General features: G+C 41.4%; 1 protein-coding gene across 1 annotated transcript in view; it reads right to left on the bottom strand.

Moving 5' to 3' along the window:
- Positions 1–20,484, bottom strand: part of LOC128638282 (uncharacterized) — an 86,141-nt gene that overhangs the window by 53,346 nt on the left and 12,311 nt on the right. The window lies entirely within an intron of this gene.

The following is a 20,484-nucleotide window of genomic DNA, read 5'->3' as shown; positions in this document are numbered from 1 at the left end:
TGTAAATTGAACCGTTGTAAAACGAGGGCCACCTGTATATAAAGAATTAAAGACAAATGGACAATATACATGAAATAATACTGCTACCAACTAATTATCTAACGTGTATATGGTGCAGACCCTATAAATAGGTATATAGCAAAAAACTATAAGAAAAGAAATTGAACATCATATTAAATGCACCAATAAAAAGATAGGGAATCAAACACTCTTTTTAAATTATGCAACCGCAGTATTTATTAACCTCTAAAATAGAGTTATTAGTACATATCCAATATATTGAAATACTCAGTGTTAAAATCACATATAACACAAAGTTATTATGAACATCCCTACATTGTGTAAACCTTATTTCTGAAGTCACGTGACTCTATATTTAAACCCTGCATGTAAATTGAACCATATGTGTCAATATGGAAACATAGTTTGCAGCTTGATACAATTACACCTCGCACTACATACCGCTCATGCTACAAGCCAGCTGCACTCAGAACCCCTGCAAATTCAAGAGCCTTTCTGGGCAGGTATAATTATAGGGATCTAAGCAAAGCGATAGGTGTCAGATGTTTACACCAATACATGGATTATGAGCAAGTAAAATCATATGTAACATACAAAACCAATATGTCACAAAAAACACATATCATAATTGACAGTATCACAGTTCCAAGTTAGCAACAAAGTTCCGTTTTTTGGCAAACAGGTTATTACAATAGACTCTCCACTGTGCGGTATTGCCAAAATATAATGGTTCAGTGTAATAAATTACTTATCTGAAAAAAAGTTGCAGGCACTGTGCTCCAACTGCAAATTCCATATATGATATCCTGATTCAAGCAATCCAGATGGCGGTGAAAAAAGTAAATTTATGCTTACTTGATAAATTAATTTCTTCTATGGTAAGACGAGTCCACGGATTCATCCTTTACTTGTGGGATATTATCCTCCTGCTAACAGGAAGTGGCAAAGAGCACCACAGCAGAGCTGTCTATATAGCTCCTCCCTTAGCTCCACCCCCCAGTCATTCGACCGAAGGTACAGGAAGAAAAAGGAGAAACTACAAGGTGCAGAGGTGACTGAAGTTTAAATAAAAAAAATATAATCTGTCTTAAAATGACAGGGCGGGCCGTGGACTCGTCTTACCATAGAAGAAATTAATTTATCAGGTAAGCATAAATTTACTTTTCTTCTATAAAGGTAAGACGAGTCCACGGATTCATCCTTTACTTGTGGGATACAATACCAAAGCTACAGGACACGGATGAACGGGAGGGACAAGACAGATGGTTAAACAGAAGGCACCACTGCTTGAAGAACTTTTCTCCCAAAAATAGCCTCTGAAGAAGAAAAGGTATCAAATTTGGAAAATTTGGAAAAGGTATGAAGCGAAGACCAAGTTGCAGCCTTACAAATCTGTTCAACAGAAGCCTCATTTTTAAAAGCCCATGTGGAAGCCACTGCTCTAGTAGAGTGAGCTGTAATTCTTTCAGGAGGCTGCTGTCCAGCAGTCTCGTATGCCAAACGGATGATGCTTTTCAGCCAAAAGGCAAGAGAGGTAGCCGTAGCTTTTTGACCTCTACGTCTTCCAGAATAGACAACAAACAAAGAAGATGTCTGACGGAAATCTTTGGTCGCTTGCAAGTAAAACTTCAAAGTACAAACCACGTCCAAGTTGTGCAATAGACGCTCCTTCTTAGAGGAAGGATTAGGACACAGAGAAGGAACAATAATATTCTTATTAGTAACAACCTTAGCAAGTAATCCAGGTTTGGTACGCAAAACCACCTTATCAGCATGGAAAACAAGATAAGGCGAGTCGCATTGCAATGCAGATAGTTCAGAAACTCTTCGAGCCGAAGAGATAGCAACTAAAAACAGAACTTTCCAAGATAGAAGCTTAATATCTATGGAATGCATAGGTTCAAATGGAACCCCTTGAAGAACTTTAAGAACTAAATTCAAACTCCATGGCGGAGCAACAGGTTTAAACACAGGCTTGATTCTAACTAAAGCCTGACAGAATGACTGAACGTCTGGAACATCTGCCAGACGTTTATGCAGTAGAATTGATAAAGCAGATATCTGTCCCTTTAAGGAACTAGCTGATAGCCCCTTCTCCAATCCTTCTTGGAGAAAGGAGAAAATCCTAGGAATCCTGATCTTACTCCATGAGTAGCCTTTGGATTCGCACCAATAAAGATATTTACGCCATATCTTATGATAATTTTTCCTGGTGACAGGCTTTCGAGCCTGAATCAAGGTATCTATGACCGACTCCGAGAAACTCCGTTTGGATAAGATCAAGCGTTCAATCTCCAAGCAGTCAGCCGCAGAGAAACTAGATTTGGATGCTGGAACGGACCTTGAATCGGAAGGTCCTGTCTCAGTGACAGAGTCCATGGTGGAAGAGATGACATGTCCACCAGGTCTGCATACCAAGTCCTGAGTGGCCACGCAGGAGCTATCAAAATCACCGAAGCTCTCTCCTGTTTGATTCTGGCAATCAAACGAGGAAGGAGAGGAAATGGTGGAAACACATAAGCCAGGTTGAACGACCAGGGTACTGCTAGAGCATCTATCAGTACTGCCTGAGGATCCCTTGACCTGGACCCGTAACGAGGAAGTTTGACATTCTGACGAGACACCATAAGATCCAATTCTGGTGTGCCCCATTGCCAAATCAATTGTGCAAACACCTCCGGATGGAGTTCTCACTCCCCCGGATGAAAAGTCTGATGACTTAGAAAATCCGCTTCCCAGTTCTCCACTCCTGGGATATAGATTGCTGATAAATGGCAAGAGTGAGTCTCTGCCCATCGAATTATTTTGGTAACCTCTATCATCGCTAGAGAATTCTTTGTTCCCCCCTGATGATTGATATATGCTACAGTCGTGATATTGTCCGACTGGAATCTTATGAATCTGGCCGATGCCAGCTGAGGCCACGCCTGAAGCGCGTTGAATATCACTCTCAGTTCTAGAATATTTATCGGGAGGAGAGCCTCCTCCTGAGTCCACAAACCCTGTGCTTTCAGGGAATTCCAGACGGCACCCCAGCCCAATAGGCTGGCGTCCGTCGCCACTATGATCCACACTGGCCTGCGGAAACACATTCCCTTGGACAGATGATTCTGTGACAACCACCAAAGAAGAGAGTCTCTGGTCTCTTGGTCCAGATTTATCTGAGGAGATAAATCTGCATAATCCCCATTCCACTGTTTGAGCATGCAAAGTTGCAGTGGTCTGAGATGCAAGCGAGCAAACGGAACTATGTCCATTGCCGCTACCATTAAGCTGATTACCTCCATACACTGAGCCACTGATGGCCGAGGAATGGAATGAAGAGCTCGGCAGATGGATACAATTTTTGATTTCCTGACCTCCGCCAGAAAAAACTTAATGTCCACCAAATCTATCAGAGTTCCCAGAAATGGAACTCTTGTGAGAGGGATAAGTGAACTCTTTTTTATGTTCACCTTCCACCCGTGAGATCTTAGAAAAGCCAACATGATGTCCGTGTGAGACTTGGCTAGTTGGTAAGTCGACGCCTGGATTAAGATATCGTCCAGATAAGGCGCCACAGCTATGCCCCGCGGCCTTAGAACCGCCAGAAGGGACCCTAGCACCTTTGTGAAAATTCTGGGAGCCGTGGCCAACCCGAAGGGAAGAGCCACAAACTGGTAATGCTTGTCCAGAAAGGCGAACCTGAGGAACTGGTGATGATCTTTGTGGATAGGAATGTGTAGATACGCATCCTTTAAGTCCACGGTGGTCATATATTGACCCTCCTGGATCATTGGCAAAATAGTCCGAATGGTCTCCATCTTGAAGGATGGGACTCTGAGGAACTTGTTTAGGATCTTGAGATCCAAAATTGGTCTGAAGGTTCCCTCTTTTTTGGGAACCACAAACAGATTGGAGTAGAACCCTTGGCCCTGTTCTGTTTTCGGAACTGGGCAGATCACTCCCATGGTATATAGGTCTTCTACACAGCATAAGAACGCCTCTCTTTTTGTCTGGTTTACAGACAATTGAGAAAGATGGAATCTCCCCCTTGGGGGAGAATCTTTGAAATCTAGAAGATACCCCTGGGTTACTATTTCTAAAGCCCAGGAGTCCTGAATGTCTCTTGCCCAAGCCTGAGTGAAGAGAGAAAGTCTGCCCCCTACTAGATCCGATCCCGGATCGTGGGATACCCCTTCATGCCGTCTTGGTGGCAGCAGCGGGCTTCTTGGCCTGTTTACCCTTGTTCCAAGTCTGGTTAGGTCTCCAGACTGACTTGGATTGAGCAAAATTCCCCTCTTGCTTTGCGGCAGGGTAAGAGGTAGAGGGACCACCTTTGAAGTTTCGAAACGAACGAAAATTATTTTGTTTGGTCCTCATCTTGTTCGTCTTATCCTGAGGAAGGGCATGGCCCTTCCCTCCAGTGATGTCTGAAATGATCTCTTTCAGTTCAGGCCCGAATAGGGTCTTACCCTTGAAAGGGATGGCTAAAAGCTTAGCTTTTGATGACACATCAGCAGACCAGGACTTAAGCCATAACGCTCTATGCGCTAAAATGGCAAAACCTGAATTCTTCGCCGCTAATTTAGCCAATTGAAAAGCGGCATTTGTAATGAAAGAATTAGCTAGCTTGAGAGCCCTAATTCTATCCAGAATATCATCTAATGGGGTCTCAATCTGAAGAGCCTCTTCCAGAGCCTCAAACCAAAAGGACGCTGCAGTAGTTACAGGAACAATGCACGCTATAGGTTGAAGAAGAAAACCTTGATGAACAAATATTTTCTTCAGGAGACCCTCTAATTTTTTATCCATAGGATCTTTGAAAGCACAACTGTCCTCAATAGGTATAGTTGTATGCTTAGCCAGGGTAGAAATGGTTCCCTCCACCTTAGGGACCGACTGCCACGAGTCCCGCACTGTGTCTGATATGGGAAACATTTTCTTAAAAGTAGGAGGGGGAGCGAACGGAATACCTGGTCTATCCCACTCCTTAGTAACAATTTCCGAAATCCTCTTAGGGACAAGAAAAACATCAGTGTAGGCAGGAATCTCTAGGAATCTGTCCATTTTACACAATTTCTCTGGAACTACAATAAGGTCACAATCATCCAGAGTAGCTAAAATCTCCCTGAGCAATAAGCGGAGGTGTTCTAGTTTAAATTTAAAAGTCGTCATATCTGAGTTTGTCTGAGGGAACATATTTCCTGAATCAGAAATCTCTCCCTCAGCCAGCAAATCCCTCACTTCAGAACATTGTGAGGGTACATTGGATATGGCTAATAAAGCGTCAGAGGGCTCAGCGTTTGTTCTCACACCAGACCTACTGCGCTTCCCCTGCAACCCAGGCAGCTTAGATAAAACCTCTGTGAGGGTAGTTTCATAACTGCGGCCATATCTTGCAGGGTGAAAGAATTAGACGCACTAGAAGTACTTGGCGTCGCTTGTGCGGGCGTTAACAGTTGTGACACTTGGGGAGAATTAGATGGAATAACCTGATTCCCTTCTGACTGAGAATCATCCTGCGACATACTTTTAGTAGCTAAAATATGTTCTTTACAATTTATTGACCTTTCAGTGCATGAGGGACACATTCTAAGTGGAGGTTCCACAATGGCTTCTAAACATATTGAACATTGACTTTCCTCAACATCAGACATGTTGAACAGGCTAGTAATGACTACAAACAAGCATGAAAACACTTTATTTAGTGAAAAAAACAACAATCTTAAAAAACGGTACTGCGCCTTTAAGAGAAAAAAAGCATACACGTTCTGCAAAACAGCCTAAACATGCACCACATTTTTCAAAATTTTGTAAGCAGACACAATATAAGTAGTTAAGATTGCCCCACAAGGAATTTTAACAATTAACCCCTAAATGTGCAAACCGGATTGAAAATAGGCCCAGATCCGGGAAAAAACACCCTCAGCACCTTGCCACAGCCCTGCTGTGGTCCTACCTGCCCTCAGGGATAGTAAATGTGGGGTTAAAGCTTCGATTTGGCCCAAAACATCCACCAGGGCCCTCAGGAGTTAGCTTGCTGCGAGAAACTAACTGCGCATCTGAGGCGCGAAAATAGGCCCCGCCCATCTCACTCAATGTCTCCAGCCTCAAAGAACCGCACCAGAGCGGTTATAACTAGCCATGTGGGTTCTGAGACCCAGAAATTAAGCCATGTGTGCCCTCAATAAAGTTGCCCAAAACGTTATTACCCACAAAACGTTAAAGCACTCCCAGATCATAAAAACGTTTGCCCCCAAACATTTACAAGTCAGTGTCAACCATATTTGTAATTGGCCCCTTATGCAAGCTTAGTAATGCCCTTCTTATTAGCTCTAGGATTACTGCTTACCCTTACCTTCCTGGGTATAATGTCAGCCTTTCTGAAATACACAGTCTCTCCAGAAACTGACTGAACATACCTCATTGCTGCATAGCATGAAAACGTTCCTCACACTGAAGTTTCCTGTACTCCTCAGCCTCTGTGGGAACAGCAATGGATCTTAGTTACAAATGCTAAGATCATCATCCTCCAGGCAGCAGTCTTCATCCATCTGCTGCCTGAGAGTAAAAAGTACACACCGGTACCATTTAAAATAACAAACTCTTGCTTGAAGAAATTAAAAACTAATATTTTATCACCTCTTTCACTTTACCCTTCCTAGTACTTAGAGTAGGCAAAGAGAATGACTGGGGGGTGGAGCTAAGGGAGGAGCTATATAGACAGCTCTGCTGTGGTGCTCTTTGCCACTTCCTGTTAGCAGGAGGATAATATCCCACAAGTAAAGGATGAATCCGTGGACTCGTCTTACCTTTATAGAAGAAAAAGACTCTAGCTGTGCATACAGCAAGCAGACACCAAATCGTATGGCGTGAAGACCAAACAAACAGACTTCCACATGCAGGTGTGTCACATGATCCTCCAAACCAATGCCGATGATCGTTTCACCCCTAACGTCATGTGCAAGACGGGGCTTCCCCAGGGCTAATGGATTACAGCCCTACTATTGGAGCTTTTATTTTCAAACACGCTCCACCTATAGTAAAAACCTACCTATACAAATCTAAAAGAAACACAATGTGCATATTCTTGGATTATTAGGCCCAACAACAGAGAGCCTATGATTAAATGGCATCATAAGAAAACATACTTTCCTTAACAATTCTTATACAAGAACAATCTTATTTGAAGAATTACAAACAAGTCAATTCAAGGAAGCCCCATCTTGCACATGACGTTAGGGGTGAAACGATCGTCGGCATTGGTTTGGAGGATCATGTGACACACCTGCATGTGGAAGTCTGTTTGTTTGATCTTCACACCATACGATTTGGCGTCTGCTTGCTGTATGCACGGCTGGAGTCTTTTTTTCACCGCCATCTGGATTACTTGAATCAGGATATCATATAAGGAATTTGCAGTTGGAGCACAGTGCCTGCAACTTTTTTTCAGATAAGTGATTTATTACACTGAACCATTATATTTTGGCAATACCGCACAGTGGAGAGTCTATTGTAATAACCTGTTTGCCAAAAAACGGAACTTTGTTGCTAACTTGGAACTGTGATATTGTCAATTATGATATGTGTTTTTTGTGACATATCGGTTTTCTATGTTACATATGATTTTGCTTGCTCGTAATCCATGTATTGGTGTAAACATCTGACACCTTATCGCTTTGCTTAGATCCCTATAATTATACCTGCCCAAAAAAGGCCCTTGAATCTGCAGGGGTTCTGAGTGCAGCTGGGGTGTAGCATGAGCGGTATGTAGTGCGAGGTGTAATTGTATCAAGCTGCATACTATGGCCTAGATTTAGAGTTTGGCGTTAGCCGTCAAAAGCAGCGTTAAGGGGTCCTAACGCTGCTTTTTACCGCCCGCTGGTATTTAGAGTCAGCCAGGAAAGGGTCTACCGCTCACTTTCTTTCCGCGACTCCAGGCTACCGCAGATCCCCTTACGTCAATTGCGTATCCTATGTTTTCAATGGGATTTGCCCAACGCTGGTATTTGGAGTCTTGGAACAAGTGAGCGGTAGAGCCTCTACCGACAAGACTCCTACCGCCAAAAAAAGTCAGTAGTTAAGAGTTTTATGGGCTAACGCCGGAACATAAAGCTCTTAACTACTGTGCTACAAAGTACACTAACACCCATAAACTACCTATGTACCCCTAAACCGAGGCTCCCCCACATCGCAAACCCTATAATAAACATTTTTAACCCCTAATCTGCCGACCGGACACCGCCGCCACCTACATTATAGCTATGAACCCCTAATCTGCTGCCCCTAACATCGCCGACACCTATATTATATTTATTAACCCCTAATCTGCCCCCCCCAACGTCACCGCTACCTAACTACACTTATTAACCCCTAATCTGTCGACCGGACCTCGCCGCCACTATAGTAAATGTATTAACTCCTAAACCGCCGCACTCCCGCCTCGCAAACACTATAATAAATTGTATTAACCCCTAATCTGCCCTCCCTAACATCACCGCCACCTACCTACAATTATTAACCCCTAATCTCCCGCCCGCAACGTCGCCGCTACTATAATAAAGTTATTAACTCCTAAACCTAACCCTAACACCCCCCTAACTTAAATATAATTTTAATTAAACTAAATAAATTTAATATTATTAAATAAATTATTCCTATTTAAAACTAAATACTTACCTATAAAATAAACCCTAATATAGCTACAATATAACTAATAATTACATTGTAGCTATTTTAGGATTTATATTTATTTTACAGGCAACTTTGTATTTATTTTAACAAGGTACAATAGCTATCAAATAGTTATTCACTATTTAATAGCTACCTAGTTAGAATAATTACAAAATTACCTGTAAAATAAATCCTAACCTAAGTTACAATTAAACTTAACACTACACTATCATAAAATTAATTAAATAAATTAACTACAATTACCTACAATTACATTTAATTAAATAAACTAAACTATAGTACAAAAAACAAACAAACACTAAATTACAGAAAATAAAAAAAGAATTACAAGAAGTTTAAACTAATTACGCCTAATCTAAGCCCCCTAATAAAATAATAAAAACCCCCAAAATAAAAAAATGCCCTACCCTATTCTAAATTACAAAGTAATCAGCTCTTTTACCAGCCCTTAAAAGGGCTTTTTGCGGGGCATTGGCCCAAAATAATCAGCTCTTTTACCTGTAAAAAAAAATACAACCCCACCAACATTAAAACCCACCACCCACATACCCCTACTCTAACCCACCCAATCCCCCCTTAAAAAACCATAAGTCTAACCCCCAAGTGCTCCTTACCTGTCCTGAAGACCGGCGGAGAAGGTCCTGTTCCAGGTGGAGAAGTCTTCTTCCAGGCCGCGACCTCTTCTTCTTCCAGGATCCAGCCAGCATGGAGCAGAGGAGTTGAAGACCGATGACCGACCCACATACCCCTACTCTAACCCACCCAATCCCCCCTTAAAAAAACTAAACACTAACCCCCTAAAGATCTCCCTACCTTGAGCCGTCTTCACCCAGCCGAGCTGAATTCTTCATCCAATCCGGGCGATGTGGTCCTCCATCCGGGCGAAGTCTTGATCCAAGCGGCAAAGAAGAGGTCCTCCATCCAGGCGATGTCTTCCTACAAGCGGCATCTTCTTTCTTCTTTCTTCCGGCTCCATCTTCAGACCGCCGACGCGGAACATCCACCTTCCCCGATGGACTAACGACGAATGACGGTTCCTTTAAGGGACGTCATCCAAGATGGCGTCCCTCGAATTCCGATTGGCTGATAGGATTCTATCAGCCAATCGGAATTAAGGCAGGAAAAATCTAATTGGCTGATTCAATCAGCCAATCAGATTGAAGTTCAATCCAATTGGCTGATCCAATCAGCCAATCAGATTGAGCTTGCATTCTATTGGCTGATTGGAATGCAAGCTCAATCCTATCAGCCAATCGGAATTCGAGGGACGCCATCTTGGTTGACGTCCCTTAAAGGAACCGTCATTCGACGTTAGTCCGTCGGGGAAGGTGGATGTTCCATGTCGGCGGTCTGAAGATGGAGCTGGAAGAAAGAAGATAGAAGATGCCGCTTGGAGGAAGACATCGCCCAGATGGAGGACCTCTTCTTTGCCGCTTGGATCAAGACTTCACCCGGATGGAGGACCACATAGCCCAGATTGGATGAAGAATTTGGCTCGGCTGGGTGAAGACGGCTCAAGGTAGGGAGATCTTCAGGGGGTTAGTGTTAGTTTTTTTAAGGGGGGATTGGGTGGGTTAGAGTAGGGGTATGTGGGTGGTGGGTTTTAATGTTGGGGGGGTTGTATTTTTTTTTACAGGTAAAAGAGCTGATTACTTTGGGGCAATGCCCCGCAAAAAGCCCTTTTAAGGGCTGGTAAAAGAGCTGATTACTTTGTAATTTAGAATAGGGTAGGGCATTTCTTTATTTTGGGGTGTTTATTATTTTATTAGGGGGCTTAGATTAGGTACAATTAGTTTAAACTTCTTGTAATTCTATTTTTATTTTCTGTAATTTAGTGTTTGTTTTTTTGTACTATAGTTTAGTTTATTTAATTAAATGTAATTGTAGGTAATTGTAGTTAATTTATTTAATTAATTTTATGATAGTGTAGTGTTAGGTTTAATTGTAACTTAGGTTAGGATTTATTTTACAGGTAATTTTGTAATTATTCTAACTAGGTAGCTATTAAATAGTTAATAACTATTTAATAGCTATTTTACCTAGTTAAAATTAATACAAAGTTGCCTGTACAATAAATATAAATCCTAAAATAGCTACAATGTAACTATTAGTTATATTGTAGCTATATTAGGGTTTATTTTATAGGTAATTATTTAGTTTTAAATAGGATTAATTTATTTAATTATAGGAATATTATTTTGTTTTATTTAAATTATATTTAAGTTAGGGGGGTGTTAGGGTTAGACTTAGGTTTAGGGGTTAATACATTTAATACAGTAGAGGCGACGTTGGGGGCGGGAGATTAGGGGTTAATAATTGTAGGTAGGTGGCGGCGATGTTAGGGACGGCAGATTAGGGGTTAATAAATTTAGTTAGGTGGCGGCGACGTTGGGGGGGCAGATTAGGGGTTAATAAATATAAATGTAGGTGTCGGCGGTGTTAGGGGCATCAGATTAGGGGTTCATAGCTATAATGTAGGTGGCGGCGGTGTCCGGAGCGGCAGATTAGGGGTTAATAATATAATGCAGGGGTCGGCGATGTTGGGGTCAGCAAATTAGGGGTTAATAAGTGTAAGGTTAGGGGTGTTTAGACTCGGGGTTCATGTTAGGGTGTTAGGTGCAGACTTAGAGAGTGTTTCCCCATAGGAAACAATGGGGCTGCGTTAGGAGCTGAACGCTGCTTTTTTGCAGGTGTTAGGTTTTTTTTCAGCCAGCTCAGCCCCATTGTTTCCTATGGGGATATCTTGCACGAGCACGTTTTTCCAGCTTACCGCTACCATAAGCAACGCTGGTATTGAGGGTTGAAGTGGCGCTAAAGTATGCCCAACGCTCCCTTTTCTGAGCCTAACGCAGCCATTCAGACAACTCTAAATACCAGCGTTATCTTAAGGGTGCGCTGGAAAAAAAAAAAGCAGAGTTAGCTACGCGGGTCTTTACCGACAAAACTCTAAATCTAGGCATATGTTTCCATATTGACACATATGGTTCAATTTACATGCAGGGTTTAAATATAGAGTCACGTGACTTCAGAAATAGGGTTTACACAATGTGGGGATGTTCATAATAACTTTGTGTTATATGTGATTTTAACACTGAGTATTTCAATATATTGGATATGTACTAATAACTCTATTTTTAGAGGTTAATAAATATTGCGTTGCATAATTTAAAAAGAGTGCTTAATTCCCTATCCTTTTTATTGGTGCATTTAATATGATGTTCCATTTCTTTTCTTATAGTTTTTTGCTATATATATTATTATTATTATTATTATTATCAGGTATTTGTAGAGCGCCAACAGATTCCGCAGCGCTGCAAACATAGTCGGTGTACAGGATAGCTTTTGTAGGGGTCAATTGGGTAGAGGGCCCTGCCGAGAGTTTCACTGTTGTAGTCGGTTCTTATGAAGTGATCTGTAAACAGCTGGGCCCATAGGCTTACATTCTAAGGGGTTCAAGGGGAAAGCAATGGAGTTAGGGAAGGTTAGTGTTGGTTGTATGCATCCCTGAATAGTAGAGTTTTTAGGGAGTGTTTGAAGCTGTTAAAACTAGGGGAGAGTCTTATGGAGCGAGGCAGGGAATTCCACAAGATGGGGGCCAGTCTGGAGAAGTCCTGTAAACGGGAATGTGAGGAAGTAACAAGAGAGGAGAGGAGGAGATCCTGAGCTGATCGATGGGGACGGGACGGAGAGTATCTAGAGACAAGTTCTGAGATGTAGGGGGGAGCAGTGCAGTTGAGAGCTTTATATGTCAGAGTGAGGATTTTATGTTTAATCCTAGAGGCAAGAGGAAGCCAGTGAAGGGATTGGCAGAGAGGTGCAGCAGATGAAGAGCGACGAGTAAGGAAGATGAGCCTGGCAGAGGCATTCATAATGGATTGTAAAGGAGCTATGCGGCAGCCTGGTAGACCAGAGAGGACGGAGTTGCAGTAGTCGATGCGGGAAAGGATGAGAGAGTGGATTAAAATCTTGGTTGTATCTTGTGTAAGGAAATGTCTAATTTTAGCAATGTTTTTAAGGTGGAAGCAGCAGGCTTTGGCCAGGACTGAATGTGAGGAGTGAAGGAAAGATCTGAGTCAAGTGTGACCCCAAGACATCGGGCGTGCGTGGTAGGGGTAATGATGGAATTAGCAACAGTTATAGAAATTTTGGGGGTGGAGACATTGGAAGAAGGGGGAAAAATAAGGAGTTCAGTTTTGGAGAGATTTCGCTTAAGGTAGTGAGAGGACATCCAAGATGAGATGTGAGAAAGACAGTTAGTGACACGGGTTAGTAAGGAAGGAGGTAGGTCTGGTGCAGAGAGGTAGATTTGGGTGTCATCGGCATACAAATGGTATTGAAACCCTTCTGACTTTTTTTAAGGAACCTAGTGATGACGTGTAGATTGAAAAGAGAAGGGGACAGAGCCTTGAGGTACCCCAACAGAAAGAGGTAACGGGGCAGAGGATGCTCTGGAGAAGGCTACACTAAATGTACAGGTAGTCAGATAGGAAGAGAACCACAAGAGAGCTGTGTCACAGATGCCGAAGGATTGGAGGGTTTGGAGCAGAAGAGGGTTGTCAACAGTGTCAAAGGCTGCAGACAGGTCAAGGAGGATAAGCAGAGAGAAGTGGCCTTTGGATTTTGCTGTAAGTAGGTAATTGGTAACCTTGACAATTGCTGTCTCTGTAGAGTGATGGGAACGAAATCCAGATTGCAGTGGGTCAAGAAGAGAGTTTAGTGTAAGGAAATGGGATAGACGCGCGTAAACTAGCTTTTCAAGGAGCTTTGAGGCAAGAGGGAGTAGGGAAATAGGGCAGTAGTTGGAAGGGGAGGTTGGATTGAGGGAAGGTTTTTTGAGTATAGGTGTGACCAGTGCATGTTTTAGAGATGAGGGAAATATACCAGTGCTGAGGGAGAGGTTGAAAATGTGTGTGGGTATGGGGGTGAGGGTAGAATAGAGGGAGGGGAATAGCTGTGAGGGGATGGGGTCGAGGGGACAGGTAGTGAGGTGGGAGGACAGTATAAGAGCAGAAACTTTATCCTCGTTAACAGGGGCAAAAGAGCTGCATTTTTGGATATTTGGGTTTTGGGTGATTGTGAGCTTTTGAGGGGGTGGGAGATTGGAAGTATGTTGAGAGCTGATTTCCCTTCTGATGGAGTCAATTTTGTTGTTGAAGTGGCTGGCAAAATCTTGAGCTGAGAGAGAGGTTGTGTTAGGAGGTAGGGGTGGGCGGATAAGAGTGTTGAACGTGGAGAACAGACGTTTAGGGTTAGAGGAAAGAGTAGAGATGAGATTAGAGAAATATTGTTGCTTATAAAGATTAAGAGCAGAATAATAGGAGTTCAGGATGAACTTGTAGTGAAGAAAGTCAGCTGAACTCCGAGATTTCCTCCAGTGTCGCTCAGCAGTACGGGAGCATCTGCGTAGGTATCGTGTCAGAGGAGTATGCCAGGGCTGATGATGAGAGTATGGTTTCTGAACTAAGGTTGGAGGGGCCATAGTGTCAATGACCGATGTAAGTGTGGAATTATACTGGCAGATAGATTGGTCAGGGCAGGAAAAGGAGGTGATGGATGATAGGAGAGGTTTGAGAGAGCTAGCGAGCTGATGCAGATCTAGTGACTTAGTGCTTCTGTAAAGTTTGGTGTGAGGGGTAGAGGGAGGGGGAGTTGTAGGTAGGGAAGTGATGTTGCAAGTTAGGAAATGATGGTCAGAGAGAGGAAAAGAGGAGTTTGTTAAATTTGAAAGAGTGCATCGATAGGTGAAAGTCAGATCAAGGGAATGACCGTCTTTGTGAGTGGGAGAGTCAGTCCATTGTGACAGGCCGAAAGAGGAGGTCAGTTGAAGAAGTTGTTTTGCAGAGGAGGCAGTGGGATTGTCAAGAGGGATGTTAAAGTCGCCAAGAATGAGGGCAGGGGTGTCTGAGGAAAGGAAATAAGGAAGACAGGCAGCAAAGTGATCTAAAAATTGAGTTGGGGAGCCAGGGGGGCGGTATATGACTGCAACACGTATAGAGAGGGGAGAGAATAACCGAATCATGTGTGCTTCAAATGAAGAAAATGTGAGTGAAGAGAAGGGGTGTATTTGTTGGAAGGTGCAACGAGAGGAAAGTAAAATACCGACACCACCTCCTTGTCTATTGCCAGACCTAGGAGTGTGGCTGAAATGGAGACCCCCATGTGACAGTGCAGCAGTGGATGCTGTGTCTGAAGCAGAGAGCCAGGTTTCTGTAAGAGCCAGAAGGTTAAGAGAGTGGGAGATAAAGAGATCATGGATAGAAGTGAGCTTGTTGCAAACGGAGCGAGAGTTCCAGAGTGCACAAGTGAAGGGGGAGGTGGTTTTAGATGTAAGAGGAATGTGATTAAGGTTACCAGAGTTTAGTTTATGAAGTCTATTGAAAGGCACACAAGGATGTCAAAGGCTAGGAGGTTGTGAGGGACCAGGATTAGGGGAGATGTCGCCAGCAGCTAGTATGAGCAAGAGGGAGAGTGACATAAGATGAGAAACAGATTTGCAGTAACCAGTAACTGTTTTTTGGCTGAAGTGCAGGGGGGAGAGAGAGTGTTTAGGAATAGGTAAAGTTCATGAGTACAAATGTAAGGTGAGTATAAGAGAGATGGGCTAATGAACAGTGCAGATGGAGAGGGAGTAATTGAGTAATGTAGTTTGTTATAGAGTCAAGAGGTAGCAAAAAGGAATATGAAGATATTGAGCATAATAATGAAAGTGGGAACCAAGTAAACACATAAGACACAGTGTTACAGCAGCACTTGCAAAAGGATACAATGAGATACATAAAACACAGTATTACAAGAGTACTTGCCTTGTGTCTTGCCCCTTGCCCAATCCTTCTTGTACAATTCTTAAAAATGAGTGCCTCACTTATTAAATGTTCACTTTGAACATGTGAACATATGCTATTGTTAAAAAGTACACTGCCCAGGCAATGCACCCACCCCTGTGCAATGCACCTCCCAGACTAGTGTGGAATATATACAGGCAGGGCAGTCAGCTGAGTCCACTAAATTTAGTTGATTGCTAATCAAAGACAGTTGGTAAGGCCATTTGGAATGTTAGATTCTGGTCAGGGTGAGATGAGTTAAGTAAATAGACAATAAAATTTGGAGGGGGTTAAAACTGTGACAAGACAACTATAAATTTTAGAGTTATAGCAAGTATTGATAAGGATTGAGCATCACATGGCAATTAACTAGACATATATATATATATATATATAGATAGATAGATATTTGTTTATCATTACCCAGCCGATACTAGTAGAAGGAAATAAATATTGATAAACTTGTTACTTTAAAGCTCTTGGTTATTATAAACATACTATAAATATGTGTAAATGTAAACAAACAAAAATTGAAGTAAAATACAAAAAAAGAATAATTATGTTTTCTTAAAGTGAATGTCAAGTTTGATGAATAAGTGCCGTTTTTAAAAAACTATTTAAAACAGGGGCACTTTCATTCATCAAACTTTACATTTCACTCATTTTGTTAAAATACTTACCTTTTAATCTTGGGGAAAAAAGTAATAAGCAATAAGTATTACAAAAGTATTAAGAAAAACAAAACAAAAAAAACTACCTAATAATATTATTAACCCCTAAATACGCCAACCCTAACATCGACAAACTACCTAAATTCTATTAACCCCTAATCTGCCATTCCCCCGCTTTGCAAATTAAGGCCTAGATTTAGAGTTCGGCGGTAGCCGTGAAAACCAGCGTTAGAGGCTCCTAACGCTGGTTTTAGGCTACCGCCGGTATTTAGAGTCGTGTAGGTAAGGGTCTAACGCTCACTTTTCAGCCGCGACTTTTCCATACCGCAGATCCCCCTACGCCATTTGCGTATCCTATCTTTTCAATGGGATCTTCCTAACTCCGGTATTTAGAGTCGTTTCTGAAGTGAGCGTTAGAGCTCTAACGACAAAACTCCAGCCGCAGAAAAAAGTCAGTAGTTAAGAGCTTTCTGGCTAACGCCGGTTTGTAAAGCTCTTAACTACTGTACCCTAAAGTACACTAACACCCATAAACTACCTATGTACCCCTAAACCGAGCTCCCCCCACATCGCCGCCACTCGATTAAAAATTTTAACCCCTAATCTGCCGACCGCCACCTACGTTATACTTATGTACCCCTAATCTGCTGCCCCTAACCCCCGCCGACCCCTATATTACATTTATTAACCCCTAATCTGCCCCCCACAACATCGCCGCCAGCTACTTAAAATAATTAACCCCTAATCTTCCGACCGCAAAGCGCCGCCACCTACGTTATCCCTATGTACCCCTAATCTGCTGCCCCTAACACCGCCGACCCCTATGTTATATTTATTAACCCCTAATCTGCCCCCCTCAACGTCGCCGACACCTGCCTACACTTATTAACCCCTAATCTGCCGAGCGGACCTGAGCGCTACTATAATAAAGTTATTAAGCCCTAATCCGCCTCACTAACCCTATAATAAATAGTATTAACCCCTAATCTGCCCTCCCTAACATCGCCGACACTTAACTTCAATTATTAACCCCTAATCTTCCGATCGGAGCTCACCGCTATTCTAATAAATGTATTAACCCCTAAAACTAAGTCTAACCCTAACACTAACACCCCCCTAACTTAAATATAATTTTAATCTAACGAAATAAATTAACTCTTATTAAATAAATTATTCCTATTTAAAGCTAAATACTTACCTGTAAAATAAACCCTAATATAGCTACAATATAAATTATAATTATATTATAGCTATTTTAGGATTAATATTTATTTTACAGGCAACTTGGTATTTATTTTAACTAGGTACAATAGCTATTAAATAGTTAAGAACTATTTAATAGTTACCTAGTTAAAATATTTACAAAATTACCTGTAAAATAAATCCTAACCTAAAATATAATTAAACCTAACACTACCCTATCAATAAAATAATTAAATAAACTACCTACAATTACCTACAATTAACCTAACACTACACTATCAATAAATTAAATAAACACAATTGCTACAGATAAATACAATTAAATAAACTAGCTAAAGTACAAAAAATAAAAAAGAACTAAGTTACAGAAAATAAAAAAATATTTACAAACATAAGAAAAATATTACAACAATTTTAAACTAATTACACCTACTCTAAGCCCCCTAATAAAATAACAAAGCCCCCCAAAATAAAAAATTCCCTACCCTATTCTAAATTAAAAAAGTTACAAGCTCTTTTACCTTACCAGCCCTGAACAGGGCCCTTTGCGGGGCATGCCCCAAGAAGTTCAGCTCTTTTGCCTGTAAAAAAAAACATACAATACCCCCCCCCAACATTACAACCCACCACCCACATACCCCTAATCTAACCCAAACCCCCCTTAAATAAACCTAACACTAATCCCCTGAAGATCTTCCTACCTTGTCTTCACCATCCAGGTATCACCGATCGGTCCTGGCTCCGATATCTTCATCCAACCCAAGCGGGGGCTAGACATCCACTGAAGAAGTCCAGAAGAGGGTCCAAAGTCTTCCTCCTATCCGGCAAGAAGAGGACATCCGGACCGGCAAACATCTTCTCCAAGCGGCATCTTCTATCTTCTTCCATCCGGAGCGAAGCGGCAGGATCCTGAAGACCTCCAGCGCGGAACATCCATCCGGCCCGACGACTGATCGACGAATGACTGTTCCTTTAAGGGACGTCATCCAAGATGGCGTCCCTCGAATTCCGATTGGCTGATAGGATTCTATCAGCCAATCGGAATTAAGGTATGAATTTTCTGATTGGCTGATGGAATCAGCCAATCAGAATCAAGTTCAATCCGATTGGCTGATCCAATCAGCCAATCAGATTGAGCTCGCATTCTATTGGCTGTTCCGATCAGCCAATAGAATGCGAGCTCAATCTGATTGGCTGATTGGATCAGCCAATCGGATTGAACTAGATTCTGATTGGCTGATTCCATCAGCCAATCAGAAAATTCATACCTTAATTCCGATTGGCTGATAGAATCCTATCAGCCAATCGGAATTCGAGGGACGCCATCTTGGATGACGTCCCTTAAAGGAACAGTCATTCGTCGATCAGTCGTCGGGCCGGATGGATGTTCCGCGCTGGAGGTCTTCAGGATCCTGCCGCTTCGCTCCGGATGAAAGAAGATAGAAGATGCTGCTTGGAGAAGATGTTTGCCGGTCCGGATGTCCTCTTCTTGCCGGATAGGAGGAAGACTTTGGACCCTCTTCTGGACTTCTTCAGTGGATGTCTAGCCCCCGCTTGGGTTGGATGAAGATATCGGAGCCAGGACCGATCGGTGATACCTGGATGGTGAAGACAAGGTAGGAAGATCTTCAGGGGATTAGTGTTAGGTTTATTTAAGGGGGGTTTGGGTTAGATTAGGGGTATGTGGGTGGTGGGTTGTAATGTTGGGGGGGGGGGTATTGTATGTTTTTTTTTACAGGCAAAAGAGCTGAACTTCTTGGGGCATGCCCCGCAAAGGGCCCTGTTCAGGGCTGGTAAGGTAAAAGAGCTTGTAACTTTTTTTATTTAGAATAGGGTAGGGAATTTTTTATTTTGGGGGGCTTTGTTATTTTATTAGGGGGCTTAGAGTAGGTGTAATTAGTTTAAAATTGTTGTAATATTTTTCTTATGTTTGTAAATATTTTTTTATTTTCTGTAACTTAGTTCTTTTTTATTTTTTGTACTTTAGCTAGTTTATTTAATTGTATTTATTTGTAGCAATTGTGTTTATTTAATTTATTGATAGTGTAGTGTTAGGTTAATTGTAGGTAATTGTAGGTAGTTTATTTAATTATTTTATTGATAGGGTAGTGTTAGGTTTAATTATATCTTAGGTTAGGATTTATTTTACAGGTAATTTTGTAAATATTTTAACTAGGTAACTATTAAATAGTTCTTAACTATTTAATAGCTATTGTACCTAGTTAAAGGTACAATAGCTATTAAATAGGGGGGGGAGTCTGCTCTCAGTCCTTTTCAGTGTGTGTTCCAGACTAATCTCATCAACAGTGCTAACTTGGGAGCTTCTAAGTAAGTAAGAATTTATACTGGATTTTAATATCAGTTTCTGAGTGTTTATTAAACACAGTTAAATTACAATTGGTGTATACTGTCCCTTTAAACTTAAAGTAGTTTAGTGCTAGGGATACAAGCTAGCAGAAGCACAAAAAGATTTGTTTATTTTTTTAATGGGGTCACAATTGGAAAATATCAAAACTGAAGTTTACTTTTGAATCAAAAAGATTATAGGATAGGGCTATATTACGAGTGGAGCAGTAGTTTGAACTCCCGGTCTCGCATTAGCCCCGCTAGACTTCGGCTAGCAAACCAGATCACATTTTCAGTTTACAGTGCGCTGACTTGACATGAACATATGAATATTTCCCATTCCACTGTTCTTCACATAGAAGTATATGTTCTATTTATTCATAAATACATATTTCTATATATGCATGACAGTTTTTAGTAAACTATATACAATATGTATACATATGTATATATAAGATCATATATATAGCTATAGATATAGATATATACAGATATACATAGGAATATCTATTTTATAATACTTAGAACATATTCCTCTTTTTAAATTTAAATATTACATAAATATGCTTTTACATGTTTCCATCTACCTGACTGCAAAGAGCTCCACTGTACTTATATAGATGTCTATATGTGTGTACATATGTATTTCTGTGTTTATATGTGTATATATATATCTATATGTGTGTACATATGTATTTCTGTGTTTGTATGTGTATTTATATCTATATGTGTGTACATATGTATTT

This window comes from Bombina bombina, chromosome 8, assembly GCF_027579735.1.
Source record: "Bombina bombina isolate aBomBom1 chromosome 8, aBomBom1.pri, whole genome shotgun sequence".
Classification (NCBI taxonomy): Eukaryota; Metazoa; Chordata; class Amphibia; order Anura; family Bombinatoridae; genus Bombina; species Bombina bombina.
The sequence above is the reverse complement of the archived record's forward strand: the minus strand, read 5'-3'. Positions and strand labels throughout refer to the sequence as shown.